The sequence below is a fragment of the Arachis hypogaea genome, chromosome 17, assembly GCF_003086295.3.
Source record: "Arachis hypogaea cultivar Tifrunner chromosome 17, arahy.Tifrunner.gnm2.J5K5, whole genome shotgun sequence".
Taxonomy (NCBI): Eukaryota; Viridiplantae; Streptophyta; class Magnoliopsida; order Fabales; family Fabaceae; genus Arachis; species Arachis hypogaea.
In genome coordinates, this window is record NC_092052.1 from 9,857,325 (window position 1) to 9,865,517 (window position 8,193).

The window sequence follows — 8,193 nt, forward strand, 5'->3', positions numbered from 1 at the left end:
AAAAGGTTTTAGGATCCAACTGTAACACCCTTACTATCAGAAATCACGCTTCCGGCTGCGCTACTCTGATAGCAAGGAGTATTACGACTACTTTACATACTAAATATTAAAAATAGGACCCTGTGACTCGATACTGTATCGCTGATTTCTTTTTTTTTAAACCGGAAATAAATACTTTATCTTAATAAAAATACAAGCAGGCATAGATTCATATACAAGACTCCTTACATAATATCTCATAACATAATATACATATAAAACATACAACTCCTATCCCTCTTATAAAAAAAGACGAGGGAAGAAAATAATCTAATTAACAGAACAACATATAAACTAAACGCAATATAATTCTTCTTAATGCTTCTTCATCCGGTTCCTGAAAAGGTAAAGCTGTAGGGGGGTGAGAACCTAACCACACGGTCTCACCACGGAGTTTCAAAGTTGTCATAAGAAGATATTCAATAAAAAAACTGTTTTCAACCTCAGTGATTATCAATGCCTTATGAATCTTTTAAAAACCAATAGAAAATCGTTCAAAACCTTTTCAAAATTAACAATGTTTAGTCTTTTAGAAATCCGAAACCTTTCCTTTTTTATAAGAAAAATCTCAATCAGAAACCAACCACGCAATCAAGCAACACAATCATTAATTCAGCATCAAAGTTCATTCTCAAATATAGTACACCAGGACAAACACAGGCAAGACAGACAAGAAAAGCACAAGTAGGTAGCAGTTACAGCAAATAGTTCAAGTAGCAATTAAGGACAGTTTAGCAATTAGGCAAACCAAAACAAGTTCAAACCCAAACAAAGCATACAAATGCATATGATGCATGCCTGTCCTATGGCTGATGAGGCTCATCTGTCGGTTATCCAGCCAACCCGACAAGTCTGAATTGTCCTTAGACTATCCCCCGACGTGCATCCCCAAGAGTCTATGCATAGCTTTTCTCAAATAATCAATATTGCTCAATGGGGGTAAACATTCCCGGGAATTTATATAGTGTCCGGTCACACTGACGTCGTAGGGTCAACAGAGTATCGAGTTTTCAACCTGGTACACGTGGTGGCAAGCCACGGCACTTAATCCAGGGAACCTCGTATCTCAGATATTTCAAATTCATAAGCCATATAAATAACTCAAAGATCATATCTCAACATTCTCAACATTCTCAACATCATAATCATTCATCAATCCAAATCTCATTTCCAAATTCATTCAAAAACCATATTTCAGAAAAAATTCTCAATCATCCTTCTTTTCATTCCGTTCACTAACAATTCCCAATCCAAAACATAACTCTTCCTTTGATAAATGAAATAGTTTTAAATCATATAATACTTAAAACCTTTTTAAAATAACTACTTTTAATGAAACTTCTAATTTTATAAAATTTCGGCAGCATCTCCTCTAAAACTCGAATACTGCCACCCTTTTCGGGTCTCATCCAAATATTTCTCAAACCATTTTCAAATCTCAATCACTTTTCAAAATTCAACCAATTCCAGTATCAAATATTTTCAGACCAGACCAATTCCAATAATAAAACTCTTTTTAAAGTTAAACCAGCTCAAGTATTAAGTCATTTATAACATCAGACCCACTCAAAATCAAACCGCTTTAACTTCAAACCAAGAAAAACCACTTTTCCTAATAATCAAGTAAATAACTTTTCAAATCCACTTCTTATCAACAACCGTACTTCACTCAAGCAATCAAGCGCCCAATAATCCATTTCAACAAACCATCACATCCACAAGACAAATATAATCACAGAAATATATCTTTTTGCATCAATATCTATTTATCACAACTCTGTAATGTAAAATAGATTTTAAGAAAAACCCCTACCTCGATGTCGCAATCGCATAGTTTAACACAACAGTCCCGCTTAGTTTAAACTCACAGCAGCAGTGGCGATTCCAACACAACAGGGATGATGGCAGCATCACCAACTCCGATTTCGCTCACAGCAACAACAATAGATTAGAATTTGATGGAATCAAACGCATAAACAACTCTAAAAATTCAAAGCGACACCGAAACTAGAATGGAATTAAAACCATAACAAAAAGATAAACGAGACCAAGGCAGTTCAGAGTATAAAAGTGAAACAGAGTCAAGAGAAAGGCTAAAACAAAGGCAGTGACACTAAACTTGAATTGGGGCAAGTCAACAGCAGCGATAGCAATACAAAATTGAACCAGAGCAGTGACGGTAATACCTTCGGCTGCGAGAAAATAACTGGGTTCGCCTCTAATGGTGGTGGTGGCAACGAATTCCGACGACGACAACTGTAACAAACATGCAACGACAATAAAGCTTCCGGAATCTCAAGAGAAATGAAACCCAAAGCTTAAAACCTTACTGGCAGTGCTTTTTCCGGCGACGGCAGCGGGTTTCAGGCGGCAGAAGCTCAGTCCAGCAGCTTCGGTGACTCAGCAGCAGCGGCGGTGGCTCTCCGCCTTCTCTTCTATTCACATCTCCTCTCTCTCGGACCAGATTGGTGGCGGCTGGGTCGTCAATGACAGCGGAGGATCTCAACGGTGACGGCGCATGCAGATCGGCGTCGGCAGCAGCTTCTGACGGCGACTGGAGCTTCAGCGACAACTATGGTTCTCCCCGGTGGCTCTGCTCGATGGTGATGGACCCAAAGGCGGCGACAATCACCCGCGCAGTAGCAGCAGCCCGCGATGATGACGGTGGCGGCGGCTCTGCACGGTGACGACAGAAGCTTCAAGGACAGTGACCCGCGGCCTCCTCTCCTTCGCGTCTCTGTTTTCGGCGGCAACGCAGTGTGGTGGCGGCGCGACGGACGGTGGTGATGCCGCAAGTGAGACGACGGTGGTGGCGCGACAGCTCCTCCTTCCCTGGCGCTCTCCCTCTCTCACGGTCTCCCTCTTCTCTTCCCTTTCATTTCTCCTTTCCGTTCCCCCCCCCCTTTTCTTTTCTTGTTGAGGTTTCTGTGAGTGAGGGCTGAGGGTGAGTGAGTGGCGGTGAGAAGTGGGTGTGGGTGTGGGTAGGGATTAGGTAAAATTAGGATTAGAGTTAAATTTGGGGATATTAGGGTTAATTAGGGTAGTTTAGGTAATTTTAATAAAATTAGGAGTATAGAGTATTAATTAAAAATCTAATTTAATCCTTTAAGCTTATTTTTAAAATATTATTTAATTATCAATTTGTTAATTAACTTCCAGTTAAGTATTTTGATTTAAAATTAGAGATAATATAATTAATTTTCTTTGTCTGTAAAAATTGAAAATATTAAATTTCAAAATCTCAATTATTTAAACCAAATCATATAAAATTCTTATTATTTTACAATTACTAAACTTTATAAATTAAATATAGAAAATACCTCAATAATTATAAAATTTGAATAAGATTCTTAATTTATTCCAAACTCAATTAATCAAAACTTACTTTAATTATCTTTGATAAAGAAATTTCTGAAACTAAAGCTATAAATAAATAATTAAACTTGAAATTAATTTATAATAAAACTTTCAAAAATTCTGGGACTTACATTCCACCCACCTTATAAAAATTTTCGTTGTCGAAAATTAGCGTATTATAAAAAGTATTACATAGTTTTAACACTTTATGGAGAAGTAAAGAACCTCAGCACGCATATATATATATAGCTTCAAATACTTTGATTATCATATAGCATATAAATATAAGGGTAGGAGTGTAATTGCAAGGCAGAAGTTACAAAGCATGTGATGGTAAAGTAAAGCGGCGAAAGGTTGTAAAACAGGCTAAGGTTAAAACGACGTGCTTAACGTTCATACTCTGGTCTCACACCAATTTCCAAGATTCAACAATTCAAACTTCAACATAACTTATTTCAGGAATTCAGAAGGATAATAGAGCATAGAAAAGAAAGAAATGCGACAAGGACCGTGTTTGCGAGAATTTTTAAAAAAAGTGTTAGTATCACAAGTAGATAAGGATGAACAGACAATAAAGAGTGTTGGAAAGAGAACCAACTAAGAATTACAAAGATAACTCTTGAATAAAGGAAATTTGATAGGATCAATAAGAAGAAAAACGGCGCATTAGAACAAACGATGCATCAAATTACGTGGCACGATTAGAACACATAAGCCTATACCGCCTAATTAAGAGGAGCACTGAACATTTTCAAAGATTCTCAGAGATAAGCGCGAGTATGATCAAAGAGATACAAATCTCAGTAAAAGAAGAATAAGCGGCAAAAATAAGATTCACATGAATTCAAAAGGAGATATAGGATTACAACTAAGCAACAATGTACGGACATGAGAAAATGTTTCAAAAAGAGTCATTTCGTATCTTAACAAGAGATATTGAATTTAGGAATTCTAAAGAAAATGAGAAAAGGGTAATCATAAATTAGAGCAAAATAAGCTGAAACCAAATCAGAGGAGCATAAAAGTTACAAGAATACGAAGGAATGGTTTATATCACCAACAACTTAGAATAGTCAAAAGTCGTGAAGTATGTTGGAAGAAAGATTCAAAATGCAAATAGGAAAGAATTTTGATTTCAAAGAACTCCACTAGAAATCATGAAAGGGAACAGGGCGATTATTTACAAAATTCAAGAGAATTAGTAAAAACATAAATATTGCGTCATGTTAAAATAATTTCAAGTCGAACTAGATGATGCAAGGTTTGTGAAATGAAAATTAGTTAGACTAAGGGTAAAATATTTCATCGAAAACCTTGAAAAACATTTTACATAATCAAGAATTTGCATAAAAACAAAAGCGAAATTGGTCGGAAATCAAGTTGTAATCCCAAGAAAGAATTTGAATCTAAGAACTTCGATGGGAACAATCAAGAGGAAGAATAGTGTATTCATTTAAACCGGATTTGAGCTGAATTAAAAAAAATACTAGAAGTAAATTCTTGAATTTCAAATTACAACCTTGTTTTTAAAATATCAAATGAACTTGGAATTGTACAAACTTTATATCTATACGACTGTCTCGGATTAAACTTTCTATTAAATCAAAAATCATAATAATTTTTTTTTGCTTACTCCAGCTTTGGGAATGGAAGAAAAATCGTGACTGCTCTGCAATGTTTAAAAACCAGAAAACAGCAGTAGCATATGATATTTAAAATTTAATATAAAATCTAAGTTAAATCCAATTACCTTAAAAAATTAATGTGGTTTAACTTCACTTATCCAGGTTTCTTTTTCCCGTTGATTCTAGATTAATATCATTTTTAATGAATGAGTCATGTAACTTAGAAGTTAAGTAATTTTATGTAGAATTCTGTTTTAGAAACCATTGAATATAATCTCTTCCAAGTCCCATAACTCACTTATTAAAACATAGAAAACCCTGAAATTTAAATCATATATGCTACATATACTCAACTTCCATCACCAATTAATTGTATCTCAATGTCACTCCAGAACTAAAGATTATAAAGTTTCAAATTTACCAACTTAGAAAACAAAACCTGAGTTTTACTACATAATACATCTTATTTCAAAAATCCATATTTTTAAAACTACAACCTCAACAATTCTGAATTTTTATGAAATTAAAGTAATAAGACTAAAGTTACATTTAAAATTGGTTTCATTTTGAAATTCAAACTGGAGAATTTCTAGTAGAGGAAACAAGTTACTGTTGTATTAAACTTTCTGCAGAAAAATCAATTTTGAAATCCACAATTCTAAAATTCACCATAAATCATAAACTTAACGGAAAGGTTTTAAATTCACCAATGTAGCTCCTTATATTTCCAAGCTTAATCCAAACTTGGTCCCATGTAATTCCGATCATCACAGAATTAGTTATAGATTTTCAAAGTTTCTACTTTGTTTAAGAGTAGTGCAGAAAATCAGATTTTATAATTCGACTTTAAAAAATCATAACTAATTTTCTAGTTAATACTTAATACGAAACCTTCAAAGTTAAATATTAATAACTATACTTGTTGTAATTCGCTTAGCTTTTAGTCACATAACATTCTAATCTCAAAAAGAAATGAATTCACTTCCCAAAAGAAATACAAAAAATTTAAATAAGGTATTGCATCAAAACAGCTGAAATTAAAATAAATTATGCAAAGTTTGTAAAACAAAATTTAATTGAGCTATGTGCAAAAATATTCTCTCAAGAGTCTTGAAAAATACTAGGTTCCAATTCACATAAGAATACATATGAAGATTACGATAAGGTTGGAAATAACTCAAGTTGTACTGAAAGAAGAAAATCATAGATAGAAATTATTTTTATATGTCTATAAAAAGATAGGTAAAATATTGCAAATAAACATTGATAAAAACAGATTTCTTCTTTCTTTTTTTTTTCTTTTTTTTTTTAAAAGACTCAAACAAATTCTCAGGAATACAATCAAGCAAGGTTATTAACGAACCTAAGCAATGTAAACAAGAATCATAAATCGAAACCAAGCACGAAAAGCGAACGCCGAACCTCGTGACTCGCATTACCTATTACTTATCAATTCCTATTCGCCTATAATTACCTATTAACTTTCCCGTTAACATAAGTCATCAACATTAAGTTGGCCAGACTTAACATCAACATATATGCAACGGTAAGCTAACAATGTTAATTGATAGGCAATCATGTGCATAAAACTTTAATTCTCGTTATCTGAACGAGACCTATTACATGACAAACGCTCAGAGTATGCAATTGAAGCATGGTCAATCCATTCCTCAGGCTCTACAAGAAGGACCGCTCTGATACCATAATGTAACACCCTCACTATCAGAAATCACGCTTCCGGCTGCGCTACTCTGATAGCAAGGAGTATTACGACTACTTTACATACTAAATATTAAAAATAAAAGCCTGTGACTCGATACTGTATCGCTGATTTCTTTTTTTTTAAACCGGAAATAAATACTTTATCTTAATAAAAATACAAGCAGGCATAGATTCATATACAAGACTCCTTACATAATATCTCATAACATAATATACATATAAAACATACAACTCCTATCCCTCTTATAAAAAAAGACGAGGAAAGAAAATAATCTAATTAACAGAACAACATATAAACCAAACGCAATATAATTCTTCTTAATGCTTCTTCATCCGGTTCCTGAAAAGGTAAAGCTGTAGGGGGGTGAGAACCTAACCACACGGTCTACCACGGAGTTTCAAAGTTGTCATAAGAAGATATTCAATAAAAAAAACTGTTTTCAACCTCAGTGATTATCAATGCCTTATGAATCTTTTAAAAACCAATAGAAAATCGTTCAAAACCTTTTCAAAATTAACAATGTTTAGTCTTTTAGAAATCCGAAACCTTTCCTTTTTTATAAGAAAAATCTCAATCAGAAACCAACCACGCAATCAAGCAACACAATCATTAATTCAGCATCAAAGTTCATTCTCAAATATAGTACACCAGGACAAACACAGGCAAGACAGACAAGGAAAGCACAAGTAGGTAGCAGTTACAGCAAATAGTTCAAGTAGCAATTAAGGAGTTTAGCAATTAGGCAAACCAAAACAAGTTCAAACCCAAACAAAGCATACAAATGCATATCATGCATGCCTGTCCTATGGCTGATGAGGCTCATCTGTCGGTTATCCAGCCAACCCGACAAGTCTGAATTGTCCTTAGACTGTCCCCCGACGTGCATCCCCAAGAGTCTATGTATAGCTTTTCTCAAATAATCAATATTGCTCAATGGGGGTAAACATTTCCTGGAATTTATATAGTGCCCGGTCACACATACGTCGTAGGGTCAACAGAGTATCGAGTTTTCAACCTGGTACACGTGGTGGCAAGCCACGGCACTTAATCCAGGGAACCTCGTATCTCAGATATTTCAAATTCATAAGCCATATAAATAACTCAAAGATCATATCTCAACATTCTCAACATTCTCAACATCATAATCATTCATCAATCCAAATCTCATTTCCAAATTCATTCAAAAACCATATTTCAGAGAAAATTCTCAATCATCCTTCTTTCCATTCCGTTCACTAACAATTCCCAATCCAAAACATAACTCTTCCTTTGATAAATGAAATAGTTTTAAATCATATAATACTTAAAACCTTTTTAAAATAACTACTTTTAATGAAACTTCTAATTTTATAAAATTTCGGCAGCATCTCCTCTAAAACTCGAATACTGCCACCCTTTTCGGGTCTCATCCAAACATTTCTCAAACCATTTTCAAATCTCAATCACTTT

At 34.2% G+C, this 8,193-nt stretch overlaps 1 long non-coding RNA gene across 1 annotated transcript; it reads right to left on the bottom strand.

Moving 5' to 3' along the window:
* On the bottom strand, positions 1-2,994 carry LOC112765319 (uncharacterized). Its single transcript, XR_003183638.3, has 3 exons — positions 2,370-2,994; positions 1,853-2,295; positions 1-390 (listed from the first exon to the last, which is right to left on the bottom strand). It is a non-coding gene; the product is annotated as an uncharacterized lncRNA (long non-coding RNA).
* Between the last annotated feature and the right edge of the window lie 5,199 nt (positions 2,995-8,193).